We start from the raw sequence: 16,699 nt of genomic DNA on the forward strand, positions 1-16,699 counted from the left end.
CATCTCACATATTTTTGACTGGTAGTGTATATATACACTACCAGTCAAAAGTTTGGACACACCTACTCATTCAAGGGTATTTCTTTATTTTACTATTTTCTACATTGTAGAATAATAGTGAAGACATCAAAACTATGAAATGACACATATGTAATCATGTAGTAACCAAAAAAGTGTTTAAAAAATCTAAATATATTTTAGATTCTTCAAATAGCCACCCTTTGCCTTGACAGCTTTGCAAACTCTTGGCATTCTCTCAACCAGCTTCACGTGGAATGCTTTTCCAACAGTCTTGATGGAGTTCCCACATATGCTGAGCACTTGTTGGCTGCTTTTCCTTCACTCTGCGGTCCAACTCATCCCAAACCATCCCAATTGGGTTGAGGTCAGGGGATTGTGGAGGCAAGGTCATCTGATGCAACACTCCATCACTCTCCTTCTTGGTAAAATACCCCTTACACAGCCTGGAGGTGTGTTGGGTCATTGTCCTGTTGAAAAACAAATGATAGTCCCAATAAGCCCAAACCAGATGGGATGGCGTATCGCTGCAGAATGCTGTGGTAGCCATGCTGGTTAAAGCACCCACACACCATAACACCTCCTCCTCCATGCTTTACGGTGGGAAATACACATGCAGAGATCATCCGTTCACCCACACCGCGTCTCACAAAGACACGACGGTTGGAACCAAAAATCTCCAATTTGGACTCCAGACCAAAGGACACATTTCCACCAGTCTAATGTCCATTGCTCATGTTTCTTGGCCCAAGCAGGTCTCTTCTTATTATTGGTGTCCTTAAGTAGTGGCTTCTTTGCAGCAATTTGCAGCATATTTTGATTTGTTTAACACTTCTTTGGATACTACATGATTCCATATGTGTTATTTCATAGTTATGATGTCTTCAGTATTATTCTACAATGTAGAAAATAGTAAAAAAATTAAGAAAAAGCCTTGAATGAGTAGGTGTGTCCAAACTTTTGACTGGTAGTGTATATATTTACCCAACAATATAAGCTGATCTACCCCCCCAAAAAAATTAAATAAAAAAATTAACGTTGCTCACTTCCTAAGGATGCATTTCTCAAGATATCAGCACGCATATGGTAGGCCTAATAATCCATTAAGATACTTCACTTCACAGCCAAGATAAGCCACAAATGAGATACATTATTATGTTCCAAACATTCAATCAAATACATCTTTATTATGCCATAGACCAATTATTTTAGTCCTGGTTTACAGCAAATGATAAGTCAAAGTGCTGTAACATACAGTTGAAGTCGGAAGTTTACATACACTTAGGTTGGAGTCATTAAAACTTGTTTTTCAACCACTCCACATATTTCTTGTTAACAAACTATAGTTTTGGCTAGTCGGTTAGGACATCTACATTTCTGCATGACACAAGTAATTTTTCCAACAATTGTTTACATACAGTTTATTTTCACTTATAATTCACAGTATCACAATTCATGTGGGTCAGAAGTTTACATACACTAAGTTGACTTTGCCTTTAAACAGATTGGAAAATTCCAGAAAATGATGATGTCATGGCTTTAGAAGCTTCTGATAGGCTAATTGACATAATTTGAGTCAATTGGAGGTGTACCTGTGGATGTATTTCAAGGCCTACCTTCAAACTCAGTGCCGCTTTGCTTGACATCATGTGAAAATCAAAATAAATCAGCCAAGACCTCAGGAAAAAAATTGTAGACCTCCACAAGTCTGGTTCATCCTTGGGAGAAATTTCCAAACGCCTGAAGGTACCATGTTCATCTGTACAAACAATAGTATGCAAGTATAAACACCATGGGACCACGCAGACGTCATACCGCTCAGGAAGGAGACGCGTTCTGTCTCCTAGAAATGAACGTACTTTGGTGCGGAAAGTGCAAATCAATCCCAGAACAACAGCAAAGGACCTTATGAAGATGCTGGAGGAAACAGGTACAAAAGTATCTATATCCACAGTAAAACGAGTCCTATAATCGACATAACCTGAAAGGCCGCTCAGCAAGGAAGAAGCCACTGCTCCAAAACCGCCATAAAAAAAGCCAGACTACGGTTTGCAACTGCACATGGGGACAAAGATCGTAATTTTTGGAGAAATGTCCTCTGGTCTGATGAAACAAAAATAGAACTGTTTGGCAATAATGACCATCGTTATGTTTGGAGGAAAAAGGGGGTGCTTGCAAGCCGAAGAACACCATCCCAACCGTGAAGCACGGGGGTTGCAGCATCATGCTGTGGGGGTGCTTTGCTGCAGGAGGGACTGGTGCACTTCACAAAATAGATGGCATCATGAGGAAGGAAAATTATGTGGATATATTGAAGCAACATCTCAAGACATCATTCAGGAAGTTAAAGCTTGGTCACAAATGGGTCTTCCAAATGAACAATGACCCCAAGCATACTTCCAAAGTTGTGGCAAAATGGCTTAAGGACAACAAAGTCAAGGTATTGGAGTGGCCATTACAAAGCCCCGACCTCAATCCTAAAGAAAATGTGTGGGCAGAACTGAAAAGGCGTGTGCGAGCAAGGGGGCCTACAAACCTGACTCAGTTACACCAGCTCTGTCAGGAGGAATGGGCCAAAATTCACCCAACTTATTGTGAGAAGCTTGTGGAAGGCTACCCGAAACATTTGACCCACGTTAAACAATTGAAAGGCAATGCTACCAAATACTAACTGAGTGTATGTAAACTTCTGACCCACTGGGAATGTGATGAAGGAAATAAAAGCTGAAATAAATAATTCTCTCTACTATTATTCTGACATTTCACATTCTTAAAATAAAGTTGTGAACCTAACTGACCTAAGACAGGGAATATTTACTAGGATTAAATGTCAGGAATTGTGAAAAACTGAGTTTAAATGTATTTGGCTAAGGTGTATGAAAACTTCCGACTTCAACTGTACATCCCACATGCATTTGACTAACAGACATTAGCCAGTATGGCTGTCCAACGCTCCAACATCTGGAGCCAATTAGCAACTACCCAGAACATGGGGGTCAGAGGTCACAGAACACACACTGACCATCACAACCCTCCTCTACGGCTTCAAACAGTCATCCTTCTGGACAAGACACTTACAGACACCACATCTTTCACTGGGCCGGGCCAGCCCCCTCCCCTCCATGCCAGTCCTGCTAGACTCTCCTTCGTCCTCTCCTCCGTCCAAGCACTCTTGCTCTCCTACTCTCTCACTTTAGTTTCTTTCACAGGCTTCAGTGATCAGCTCTCTCGTCAACAGAAAAAAGTTAAATTAGCCTACGCATTCTCTCTCACCTCCCAACTCTCTCAATGGTATGCAGACAAGGGCAGACACACACACACACACACAGTTCAAACAAGGGACTGGTGTTTGCTGTTGTGACTATTTTATGGATTCCACACAAATTCAATTTGAGAGAGCTGCTCATTAGTCAATAGTCAGAGAAAAACAATTAGCCTAAATCCCAACATAGAGTGTATCCTTACAGCACACCATCTCCACATCTTCTATCCCTCCATCCCTCCCTTCCATTCTCTCCATCCCTCCTCCCAGTCTCTCCCGAGTCACCCAGCTGATTGGACCTGGGCCACAGTGTCGTCTTTTTTTGATTACTTTCTCAACTTTCAATCTCGTTACCTTCTGACAACTTTCTCTCTAACATTGAGATTGGTCTCAGCCATCCCAGCCAAAGACTATGACCCTCATCATAGAACTAGAAGGCCATGTCTGCAGCTAGACTGGAATGGAAACACCCTGTGTTGTATTTTGTGTTTATAACCTTCTGTTTCTATGGCATTGGGCTGACATTAGCTGGTGCCCTTAAGGAGTGTTCAGTCTCCATGTCTACTATTTCTTACAGAGTTCATACACATTTTGACAGATGGAATTTCATGACTTGTCCATGACTTAACTTTTAAATGTAACTACATGTAATCCACGTAATCCCCGAAAGTATTTATTTATCATGAGAGGACCGTAAAAAATAACTAATAATGCTGCATACTCCAAGAAAGGTTAAAATCTCACCTTTCTGGTAAAAATAGTTGTAAATTGCTGAGGTGTAGTCACTTTTGAGGACAAATATGATATGAAAATGAAATATTTCCTATTCAACAAAACTGTATGAATAAGGCTTGAAATGACATATGCTTTCTAAGTATATAATAATCAAATTATGAAGCCACTAACTACAAGATTGTAAAATAAATATTTGTATGTTTAGTGTTACAGAAAATGTGCATATTTTCTAAAAGGTCAAAACATCTGCCTCCTGAACTGGTTAGGAACTTGCCTTTCATCTTATATTAATCTTCTACATCTATGACAAACAGAAAGTGTTTATTGTTTAAAATCTATGAATTATTTTAGATGAATGGCTATAACTCAATCTCTGAATGTACTATAGTGATGCAACCACTCTCTCCTGCTGCACTATGATGTAATGACTGCAGGCAGTGGCTGTGACGTAGGGTTCAACCAGGAGTTGGACAGTCTGAAGAGCGAATGAAATGGTAGGAGGGATATCCCAGCTTCAAGTGGTTTCAGATTTCACATCCTACATCACAGTGCTATTGCTCAATGCAAGCCATTTCAATTTACAGTGTCCACAGGTCGATTTATAAGCAAAAAATGTCAGTCGGAACCGGTAGCAGAACCAAGAAAGTCCCCTAAACTGGTTTTAACCAAATGTCCATGACCAACAATTGCCGGTGTCTCTATGTATGTATAAAAAAGTAAACGTAATGTGGTACTGAAACTTGAAGGCTGCTCTCTGATCCCATGTAAAATCTCCTCTCCACAAAGTACCGGTTAGGCTACTGTATAAAACACATGGTCAATCCTCAGTCTGGAGAGCTACTAGGTGTGCAGGCTTTTGATCCAACCCTGCTCAAACACATCAGAGCTAGTTTATCAAGGTCTGGTTGAGCCGCTCATTTTTAAAATGTGGTTTGTTTGAGGGAGACAGGAATAAAAGCCTGCACACCCATTAGCTCTCTTAGAGGATGGCTGACCACATTACAACATTACAACCAAATATGTTTTATGCCTTCATTCAATATATCAAATATTAAATGGCTATGGTAGGTTACACATTTTTTTATTCATCTGAAGCAGGGCCACACATTTTCTTCAGGAAATGTACCTTTTCTAGTTTAGTCATATTTATCTTAACTAACTTAGAAGTGTTTACTTTGCAGGCTGACTAGCATCTATTGAGTTGCAATGTCATATACATTAGAAACCCAAATCAACTGGAAGTAAGTATGTACAAAGCACGTTTTGAAGCCACTTAATCCAAAAGAAAGGCAACATCTAATATTTTTTCCGAAAATTGAGGTTCACGATTCACAAATTATTATTTTGATTCATATGATTCGATTCAACACGATTGAACAGAATACCAACTAATACAATGGGAAAATGAATCGTTAATTTGGTCAAAAATAATAATTTCAATGAATTATATGAATTGTTCAAAAAAGTAAATCAACTTTGTATGGCCTTATTCACGAGTGTTGGTGGAACGTTTTTGGGGACATGACGAAAACATGAATACATGCTAATACTAGCTAAACAGTTAACTAGAGAGATAACTAGCCAGGTGACAAGATACTGTACGTTTTTAACTGGCTACCTAGTTAGTCGGTTCGCTATTATATTTTATAGGCTAAGCCTACCAGCTGCTGCAATGTCTGACTGTCTCAGCCGCGCTAAAGTGGAATAAAAACTGTGCCTAAATAAATGACAACAGAAATTATTACATTAATTTCCATGACTTTTCGGATTTTATCATTTTCCAAAACTTCTCCAGGCCTGGAAAACCTTACGTGACTTTTCCAGGATTTCCATGACTGTACAAACCCTGTTCTTATCAGGACCTTGTGGCTTACACATTTCAAAGGAACGGAGTGGGAGTCACCCTACCTCGCTCAAAAACACACACACACCTTGACTTTGCCATGTTTTAAGATGCCACAGCCAAGTTATCAAATCACTACCTGTTATCACAAGAGAACTCATACACTGTGGGCATCACCGCAAAACACAGTCAAACACACTCATGTGAACTGTGAACACATAACGACACGTACACAAACTGACTGCACATTGATGTAGATAACATAGACGTTATCACACAGGGAGGAGCAGCATTGGTTCAAAAGAGTCAATAGTAAGCAGGGATTAAATTAAAATATGTCCCCTACTGCCAGTGTCCTAGCCTTGTTGTCGCCAAGCTTATAGAGATGCCATCCCTCTGGCAGGAAGGATGCTCTGATCTGGTGTAGGCCTAGTTTGTTTGTCACCTATTAGTGGCTTAGATCAGTGTTTCCCAACCAGGAGTACTAGGACTAGGCCTACCCACAGGGTGAACTTGAGAAGTATCATGAGACCATAGGCTTACTGGTAAAATGCACATGATGGGGTACTTCAGGAGTACTCCAGGCAGAGCAGAATGTACTTGGTGGTACAGTAACCAAAAAAGGTTGGGAACCACTGGCCTAGATGTTGTGTAAAAAAAATACAGGGGGTATCCCAAATGGCACCCTATTCCCTATATAGGGCACTATGGGCCCTGGTCAAAAGAAGTGCCCTATAAAGAGAATAGGGTGCCATTTGGGAAGCAACCACAGAGCTGGTAATGAGACTACATGTGTAATGGTCCTTCTATAGCACATCATGACCACTAATGGTGTTCTGATACAGTCAGTGAGTACGTTTACATGCACACTAATAATTCGATATTAAACTGATTATGGCAGTAGGCCGAGTACGGAAATAGTCATGCACATTTACATTTTAGTCATTTAGATTTTATCCAGAGCGACTTACAGGAGCAATTAGGGTTAAGTGCCTTGCTCAAGGGCATCGACAGATTATTCACCTAGTTGGCTCTGGGATTTGAACTAGCAACCTTTCGGTTAACCACTAGGCTACTTGCCACCCTTTACTCTGCTTATCTTAATCGGCGTAAGGTCAAAATCGAAGTAAGCATACGCCGATTACAACACCTGGTTTTCTGAGCAATCTTTCAAATTATTAGGACATGTAAACAGCTTAAATTGGCAGTCCAGTGGGTTATTTGATCTGTGCAAGTGCCAGCATTGGTAAAAAACTGAAGTCAGTTTAGAAATAGTTTTCACATACAAGCTTTATATGTCTAAATAGGTTTCTCCAAAATAACATGGTCTCTGTGGTAGAACGTTTGTTCTGATTGGTGATCATCTGCATTTATTTAAGTCCCATCCGGAAGCCCGATTTCAGATGTGTCAATGGAAACAGGATTATTATGGAAATCGTTCTTGCAAAGCGTGTAAACGTTTTAAACTATTATATTAATCTGACTATCTAAAGTCATCGTATTGTGTCCATGTAACCATGCTCAGTGTGTTGACCAGGCTAATTGGCCTTCGCCTCTTGCAGTGAACACTGATCTGATCACCCTCTACTCTATAGGGCAGTTTCCACTTACACTGACATAAACACACACACGCACAAAAGCATATGCGCAGCTATTCTTAAAGCAGCTGATGCCAAGTTGGTGCCATTTAACCCACAAGGCCGGAAACATCAGCATGAGGAAACAGTAACAAGGAACTTGGGGTAATCAGACAGGAAACAGTGTGTGTGTTTGTATATATATCTGAGCGCGAGTCCAAAAGTACAAAATATATATTACCCCACCACACACAGAGAGAGACGTGAGAAAGAGAGCTCTGCTAAATAGAACAAGAGAGAAAGAGAAAGCAAGAGAGAGGTAGAGAGCAGAAAGAGAGCTAGAGAGAGCTAGAGAGCTAGAGAAAGAGCTAGAGAGCTAGAGAAAGAGCTAGAGAGAGCTAGAGAGAGAGCTAGAGAGAGAGAAAGCGAGAGAGCGCTAGAGAGAGAGAAAGCGAGAGAGCGCTAGAGAGCGAGAGAACGCGCTAGAGAGCAGAGAGAGCAGAGAGCGAGCTAGAGGGAGAGCAGAGAGCGAGCTAGAGGGAGAGCAGAGACATAGCTAGAGGGAGAGCAGAGACAGAGCTAGAGGGAGAGCAGAGACAGAGCTAGAGGGAGAGCAGAGACAGAGCTAGAGGGAGAGCAGAGACAGAGCTAGAGGGAGAGCAGAGACAGAGCTAGAGGGAGAGCAGAGACAGAGCTAGAGGGAGAGCAGAGAGCAGAGCTAGAGGGAGAGCAGAGACAGAGCTAGAGGGAGAGCAGAGACATAGCTAGAGGGAGAGCAGAGACAGAGCTAGAGGGAGAGCAGAGACAGAGCTAGAGGGAGAGCAGAGACAGAGCTAGAGGGGAGAGCAGAGACAGAGCTAGAGGGAGAGCAGAGACAGAGCTAGAGGGAGAGCAGAGACAGAGCTAGAGGGAGAGCAGAGACAGAGCTAGAGGGAGAGCAGAGACAGAGCTAGAGGGAGAGCAGAGACAGAGCTAGAGGGAGAGCAGAGACAGAGCTAGAGGGAGAGCAGAGACAGAGCTAGAGGGAGAGCAGAGACAGAGCTAGAGGGAGAGCAGAGACAGAGCTAGAGGGAGAGCAGAGACAGAGCTAGAGGGAGAGCAGAGACAGAGCTAGAGGGAGAGCAGAGACAGAGCTAGAGGGAGAGCAGAGACATAGCTAGAGGGAGAGCAGAGACAGAGCTAGAGGGAGAGCAGAGACATAGCTAGAGGGAGAGCAGAGACATAGCTAGAGGGAGAGCAGAGCTAGAGGGAGAGCAGAGACAGAGCTAGAGGGAGAGCAGAGCTAGAGGGAGAGCAGAGACATAGCTAGAGGGAGAGCAGAGCTAGAGGGAGAGCAGAGACAGAGCTAGAGGGAGAGCAGAGACATAGCTAGAGGGAGAGCAGAGACATAGCTAGAGGGAGAGCAGAGACATAGCTAGAGGGAGAGCAGAGACATAGCTAGAGGGAGAGCAGAGACATAGCTAGAGGGAGAGCAGAGCTAGAGGGAGAGCAGAGACAGAGCTAGAGGGAGAGCAGAGACAGAGCTAGAGGGAGAGCAGAGAGCGAGCTAGAGGGAGAGCAGAGACAGAGCTAGAGGGAGAGCAGAGACATAGCTAGAGGGAGAGCAGAGACAGAGCTAGAGGGAGAGCAGAGACAGAGCTAGAGGGAGAGCAGAGACATAGCTAGAGGGAGAGCAGAGCTAGAGGGAGAGCAGAGACAGAGCTAGAGGGAGAGCAGAGACATAGCTAGAGGGAGAGCAGAGACAGAGCTAGAGGGAGAGCAGAGACATAGCTAGAGGGAGAGCAGAGACAGAGCTAGAGGGAGAGCAGAGACAGAGCTAGAGGGAGAGCAGAGACATAGCTAGAGGGAGAGCAGAGACAGAGCTAGAGGGAGAGCAGAGACATAGCTAGAGGGAGAGCAGAGCTAGAGGGAGAGCAGAGACAGAGCTAGAGGGAGAGCAGAGACATAGCTAGAGGGAGAGCAGAGACAGAGCTAGAGGGAGAGCAGAGACAGAGCTAGAGGGAGAGCAGAGACAGAGCTAGAGGGAGAGCAGAGAGCAGAGCTAGAGGGAGAGCAGAGACAGAGCTAGAGGGAGAGCAGAGACATAGCTAGAGGGAGAGCAGAGACAGAGCTAGAGGGAGAGCAGAGACAGAGCTAGAGGGAGAGCAGAGACAGAGCTAGAGGGAGAACTAGAGAGCAGAGCTAGAGGGAGAGCAGAGACAGAGCTAGAGGGAGAGCAGAGACATAGCTAGAGGGAGAACTAGAGAGCAGAGCTAGAGGGAGAGCAGAGACAGAGCTAGAGGGAGAGCAGAGACAGAGCTAGAGGGAGAGCAGAGACAGAGCTAGAGGGAGAGCAGAGACAGAGCTAGAGGGAGAGCAGAGACAGAGCTAGAGGGAGAGCAGAGACAGAGCTAGAGGGAGAGCAGAGCTAGAGGGAGAGCAGAGACAGAGCTAGAGGGAGAGCAGAGACATAGCTAGAGGGAGAGCAGAGACAGAGCTAGAGGGAGAGCAGAGACAGAGCTAGAGGGAGAGCAGAGACAGAGCTAGAGGGAGAGCAGAGACAGAGCTAGAGGGAGAGCAGAGACAGAGCTAGAGGGAGAGCAGAGACAGAGCTAGAGGGAGAACAGAGACAGAGCTAGAGGGAGAGCAGAGACAGAGCTAGAGGGAGAACAGAGACAGAGCTAGAGGGAGAGCAGAGAGCAGAGCTAGAGGGAGAGCAGAGACAGAGCTAGAGGGAGAGCAGAGACAGAGCTAGAGGGAGAACTAGAGAGCAGAGCTAGAGGGAGAGCAGAGACAGAGCTAGAGGGAGAGCAGAGAGCGAGCTAGAGGGAGAGCAGAGACAGAGCTAGAGGGAGAGCAGAGAGCGAGCTAGAGGGAGAGCAGAGACAGAGCTAGAGGGAGAGCAGAGACAGAGCTAGAGGGAGAGCAGAAACAGAGCTAGAGGGAGAGCAGAGCTAGAGGGAGAGCAGAGACAGAGCTAGAGGGAGAGCAGAGACAGAGCTAGAGGGAGAGCAGAGACAGAGCTAGAGGGAGAGCAGAGACAGAGCTAGAGGGAGAGCAGAGACAGAGCTAGAGGGAGAGCAGAGACAGAGCTAGAGGGAGAGCAGAGACAGAGCTAGAGGGAGAGCAGAGACAGAGCTAGAGGGAGAACAGAGACAGAGCTAGAGGGAGAGCAGAGACAGAGCTAGAGGGAGAGCAGAGACAGAGCTAGAGGGAGAGCAGAGACATAGCTAGAGGGAGAGCAGAGACATAGCTAGAGGGAGAGCAGAGACAGAGCTAGAGGGAGAACTAGAGAGCAGATCTAGAGGGAGAAAACAAGATAACACACACAGACACTCCGTTTGATAATGATTTTACAGCCAGTGTTGGGATGTGTTATTAGTAATTTCCCTTTAGAGAAAAACAGAGGTCAGAGGCAACCTTTTCATAGTTTAGTAATGCCACAATGAGTTGAGTGAATTGACCCAACTTGCATGTCTAACTGGCAAGCTGTATGATTAAGATTCAATAAATAACACCTTCAATTCATTAATAACCACTTTATTTTCCTCATCTCTATCTTTCTCTCTTTCCCTCTCTTCCCTTCTTTCTCTCCCTCTCCTGGACAGGTCTGACTATTTGGAGATCCTTTCCGTAGACAGAGCCTAAAAAACCAGTGATGTCATGGGGAAAATACTGCCAGTTAGATACTTATTTAACCCTAACCCTATTTATATTAACAGAGAAGGAGAAAATGCCTCTCTTCGAGAGAGAGAGTATGTGAGAGCAAGAGAGAGACAAATGGTGGATAGAACAGGAGATTGTGTGTATTGTAATCTACACTGTGACTGTTGATATGGGTGCTTACAGGGTTGCCATGGCTCCCCAGGTGGAAGCTGTGCTCTGTCACAGCATGGGGTTTTCTGGCAGGCGACATGCCTGTGTTAGGGTGACAACACCTCCTGTTTACAACTACAACAGGAAGTCATACTGACATACTTAAAACCTTACTCACCATCCCTACAGCGGGATAACTATCTAGGAAACACAAGCAGCTTTCTTACAACACATACATTGAGGGAAAAAAGTATTTGATCCCATGCTGATTTTGTACGTTTGCCCACTGACAAAGACATGATCAGTATATCATTTTAATGGTAGGTTTATTTGAACAGTGAGAGACAGAATAACAACAAAAAAATCCAAATACTTTTTTCCCTCATTAAAATGCAAATCAATTTATAACATTTTTGACATGCGTTGTTCTGGATTTTTTTGTTGTTATTCTGTCTCTCACTGTTCAAATAAACCTACCATTAAAATTATATACTGATCATGTCTTTGTCAGTGGGCAAACGTACAAAATCAGCAGGGGATCAAAAACTTTTTGCCCCCTCACTGTGTGTGTGTGTGTGTGTGTGTGTGTGTGTGTGTGTGTGTGTGTGTGTGTGTGTGTGTGTGTGTGTGTGTGTGTGTGTGTGTGTGTGTGTATATGTATGTATGTATGTATATATATATATATATATATATATATATATATATATATATATATAGTATTTGATACACTGCCGATTTTTCAGGTTTTCCTACTTACAAAGCATGTAGAGGTCTGTAATTTTTAACATAGGTACACTTCAACTGTGAGAGACGGAATCTAAAAAATCCAGAAAATCACATTGTATGATTTTTAAGTAATTAATTTGCATTTTATTGCATGACATAAGTATTTGATCACCTACCAACCAGTAAGAATTTCGGCTCTCACAGACCTGTTCGTTTTTCTTTAAGAAGCCCTCCTGTTCTCCACTCATTACCTGTATTAACTGCACCTGTTTGAACTCGTTACCTGTATAAAAGACACCTGTCCACACACTCAATCAAACAGACTCCAACCTCTCCACAATGGCCAAGACCAGAGAGCTGTGTAAGGACATCAGGGATACAATTGTAGACCTGCACAAGGCTGGGATGGGCTACAGGCCAATAGGTAAGCAGCTTGGTGAGAAGGCAACAACTGTTGGCGCAATTATTAGAAAATGGAAGAAGTTCAAGATGACGGTCAATCACCCTCGGTCTGGGGCTCCATGCAAGATCTCACCTCGTGGGGCATCAATGATCATGAGGAAGGTGAGGGATCAGCCCAGAACTACACGGCAGGACCTGGTCAATGACCTGAAGAGAGCTGGGACCACAGTCTCAAAGAAAACCATTAGTAACACACTACGCCGTCATGAATTAAAATCCTGCAGCGCACGCAAGGTCCCCCTGCTCAAGCCAGCGCATGTCCAGGCCCGTCTGAAGTTTGCCAATGACCATCTGGATGATCCAGAGGAGGAATGGGAGAAGGTCAGGTGGTCTGATGAGACAAAAATAGAGCTTTTTGGTCTAAACTCCACTCGCCGTGTTTGGAGGAAGAAGAAGGATGAGTACAACCCCAAGAACAACCCAACCGTGAAGCATGGAGGTGGAAACATCATTCTTTGGGGATGCTTTTCTGCAAAGGGGACAGGACGACTGCACCATATTGAGGGGAGGATGGATGGGGCCATGTATCGCGAGATCTTGGCCAACAACCTCCTTCACTCAGTAAGAGCATTGAAGATGGGTCGTGGCTGGGTCTTCCAGCATGACAACGACCCGAAACACACAGCCAAGGCAACTAAGGAGTGGCTCCGTAAGAAGCATCTCAAGATCCTGGAGTGGCCTAGCCAGTCTCCAGACCTGAACCCAATAGAAAATCTTTGGAGGGAGCTGAAAGTCCATATTGCCCAGCGACAGCTCCGAAACCTGAAGGATCTGGAGAAGGTCTGTATGGCCAAAATCCCTGCTGCAGTGTGTGCAAACCTGGTCAAGACCTACAGGAAACGTATGATCTCTGTAATTGCAAACAAAGGTTTCTGTACCAAATATTAAGTTCTGCTTTTCTGATGTATCAAATACTTATGTCATGCAATCAAATGCAAATTAATTACTTAAAAATCATACAATGTGATTTTCTGGATTTTTTAAAAATAGATTCTGTCTCTCACAGTTGAAGTGTACCTATGATAAAAATTACAGACCTCTACATGCTTTGTAAGTAGGAAAACCTGCAAAATCGGCAGTGTATCAAATACTTGTTCTCCCCACTGTATATATATATATATATATATATATATATAGTGTATTCTAGTCAAGGCTCATCCTATATAACTACTGCTGTGCACACCTTTTCTATTCATATACTGTCCATACTGTCTATACACACCGTTGCCCTCAGAACTGACTCAATTCTTCAGGGCATGGACTCTACAAGGTGTCGAAAGCGTTCCACAGGGATGCTGGACCATGCTGACTCCATTGCTTCCCACAGTTGTTTCAAGTTTGCTGGAGGACCATTCTTGATACACACGGGAAACTGTTAAGCGTGAAAAACCCAGCAGCATTGCAGTTCTTGACACAAACTGGCACCTACTACCATACCCCGTTCAAAGGCACTTCAATCTTTAGTCTTGCCCATTCACCCTCTGAATGGCACACATTCACAATCCATGTCTCAATTGTCTCAAGGCTTAAAAATCCTTCTTTAACCGGTCTCCTCCCCTTCATCTACACTGATTGAAGTGGAGTTAACAAGTGAGATCAATAAGGGATCATAGCTTTCACCTGGTCAGTCTCATGGAAAGAGCAGGTGTTCTTAATGTTTTGTACACGCAGTGTATATTCCGGACTCTGACAATTGCTCGTTCTGATATTTCTTAATGTTTGTTTTTACTTTTTGTACTGCTAGGTATTATTACTGTTGGAGCTAGAAACACAAGCATTTAGCTAGGTATTAATACTGTTGGAGCTAGAAACACACGCATTTAGATAGGTATTATTACTGTTGGAACTAGAAACACAAGCATTTAGCTAGGCATTATTACTGTTGGAGCTAAAAACACAAGCATTTAGCTAGGTATTATTGCTGTACTTCGCTCCGCAGGTAATATGTCACACATTACATTGGAACAATTTGATTAGTGTAATGTTAGCTAGCTACATAGTTGTCTTTGTATCAAAGATAAAGGTGTAGTATAGAGAAACTATCGAGGTTAGCTAGCCAGCTACATTCGTTCGCAGCGACGCCGTTTTTCAAACAAAGTCAACACTGCAGCCATTGCTAGCTAGCCAACACTACCAGCTAGCAGTACTGTAGCAACTAAATACAATATCATTTTAGTCAATGAGAATTTTGCAACGTAAAGCTTCACTTTCTGAACATTCGAGATGTGTAGTCCACTTGTGTAGCTAGAATGACTAACTTTGTGCTAGCTAGCCAACGTTTAATTATTTCTGCGTTATGAAAGGAACTAGACACGGACACGAATGATCTGTTTAGTGTGTTAACACACTATTGGTAGTTTGTTGTAACTAAGTATTGGTGCTAAACCGTGTGTTATTGGATGCTAACATGCTAATTAGCTATGGCGTCATAGGATACGGTGCCCTGGGCGGTTTTCACAGAAGAATACAGTACCAAGTTAGCTAGCTGAATAAACTAAGTTAGAGTCTATTCCTAGAAAACATTGAACCGCTGTAGTTTACAACAATTATAATTTCTAAAGAGGAAGTTGGGAGAGATATATTTGAGTGTTTCAGTGAAAGGTAAGTGAGGTAGGCCTCGCTCTCTCACTTCCCCAGATGTTTTGTTAATTTTATTCCGATCTCTTTTGCTTTATTGAAGCCTTTTCTGTAGCCTGTCAACTATGTGTCTGTCTATCCCTGTTCTCTCCTCTCTGCACAGGCCATACAAACGCTTCACACCGCGTGGCTGCTGCCCTCTAATCTGGTGGTCCCTGCGCGCACGACCCACGTGGAGTTCCAGGTCTCCAGCAGCCTCTGGAACTGCCGTTCTGCGGCCAACAAGGCAGAGTTCATCTCAGCCTATGCTACCCTCCAGTCCCTCGACTTCTTGGCGCTGACGGAAACATGGATTACCACAGAAAACACTGCTACTCCTACTGCTCTTTCCTCGTCTGATCATGTGTTCTCGCATACCCCGAGAGCATCTGGTCAGCGCGGCGGTGGCACAGGAATCCTCATCTCTCCCAAGAGGACATTCTCTCTTTTCCCCCTGACCCATCTGTCTATCTCCTCATTTGAATTCCATGCCGTCACAGTCACTAGCTCATTCAAGCTTAACATCCTTATCATTTATCGCCCTCCAGGTTCCCTTGGAGAGTTCATCAATGAGCTTGACGCCTTGATAAGTCCCTTTCCTGAAGATGGCTCACCCCTCACAGTTCTGTGTGACTTTAACCTCCCTACGTCTGCCTTTGACTCATTTCTCTCTGCCTCCTTCTTTCCACTCCTTTCCTCTTTTGACCTCATCCTCTCACCGTCCCCCCCTACTCACAAGGCAGGCAATACCTTCGCTCTCTCTCTCCCGCTACTCTCTCCTCTTCCATCCTATCATCTCTTCCCTCTGCTAAATCATTCTCCCTCCGATCTCCTGATTCTGCCTCCTCAACCCTCCTCTCCTCCCTTTCTGCATCTTTTGACTCTATGTCCCCTATCCTCCCGGCCGGCTCGGTCCTCCCCTCCTGCTCCGTGGCTTGACGACTCATTGCGAGCTCACAGAACAGGGCTCCGGGCAGCCGAGCGGAAATGGAGGAAAACTAGACTCCCTGTGGACCTGTTATCTTTTCACTCCCTCCTCTCTACATTTTCTTCCTCGGTTTCTGCTGCTAAAGCCACTTTCTACAACTCTAAATTTTAAGCCTCTGCCTCTAACCCTAGGAAGCTCTTTTCCACCTTCTCCTCCCTGCTGAATCCTCCTCCTCCCTCTCTGTGGATGACTTCGTCAACCATTTTGAAAGGAAGGTTGACGACATCCGATCCTCATTTATTAAGTCAAATGACACCGCTGGTCCTGCTCACACTGCCCTACCCTACGCTTTGACTTCTTTCTCCAGATGAAGTCTTGCGACTTGTGACGGCCGGCCGCCCAACAACCTGCCCGCTTGACCCTATCCCCTCTTCTCCTGACCATTTCCGGAGACCTTATCCCTTACCTCACCTCGCTCATCCTTGACCGCTAGCTATGTCCCTTCCGTCTTCAAGAGAGCGAGAGTTGCACCCCTCCTCAAAAAACCTACACTCGATCCCTCCAATGTCAACAACTACAGACCAGTATCCCTTCTTTCTTTTCTCTCCAAAACTCGAGCGTGCCGTCTCTAGCCAACTCTCCTGCTATCTCTCTCAGAATGACCTTCTTGATCCAAACCAGTCAGGTTTCAAGACTGGTCATTCAACTGAGACTGCTCTTCTCTGTGTCACGGAGGC

General features: G+C 44.3%; 1 protein-coding gene across 2 annotated transcripts in view; it reads right to left on the minus strand.

Annotated features, from left to right (window-relative positions):
• Positions 1-16,699, minus strand: part of LOC121532834 (protein diaphanous homolog 1-like) — a 172,644-nt gene that overhangs the window by 128,372 nt on the left and 27,573 nt on the right. The gene's annotated exons all lie outside the window — the stretch shown is intronic.

The sequence above is a fragment of the Coregonus clupeaformis genome, chromosome 2 (genome assembly GCF_020615455.1).
Source record: "Coregonus clupeaformis isolate EN_2021a chromosome 2, ASM2061545v1, whole genome shotgun sequence".
Lineage (NCBI taxonomy): Eukaryota > Metazoa > Chordata > Actinopteri > Salmoniformes > Salmonidae > Coregonus > Coregonus clupeaformis.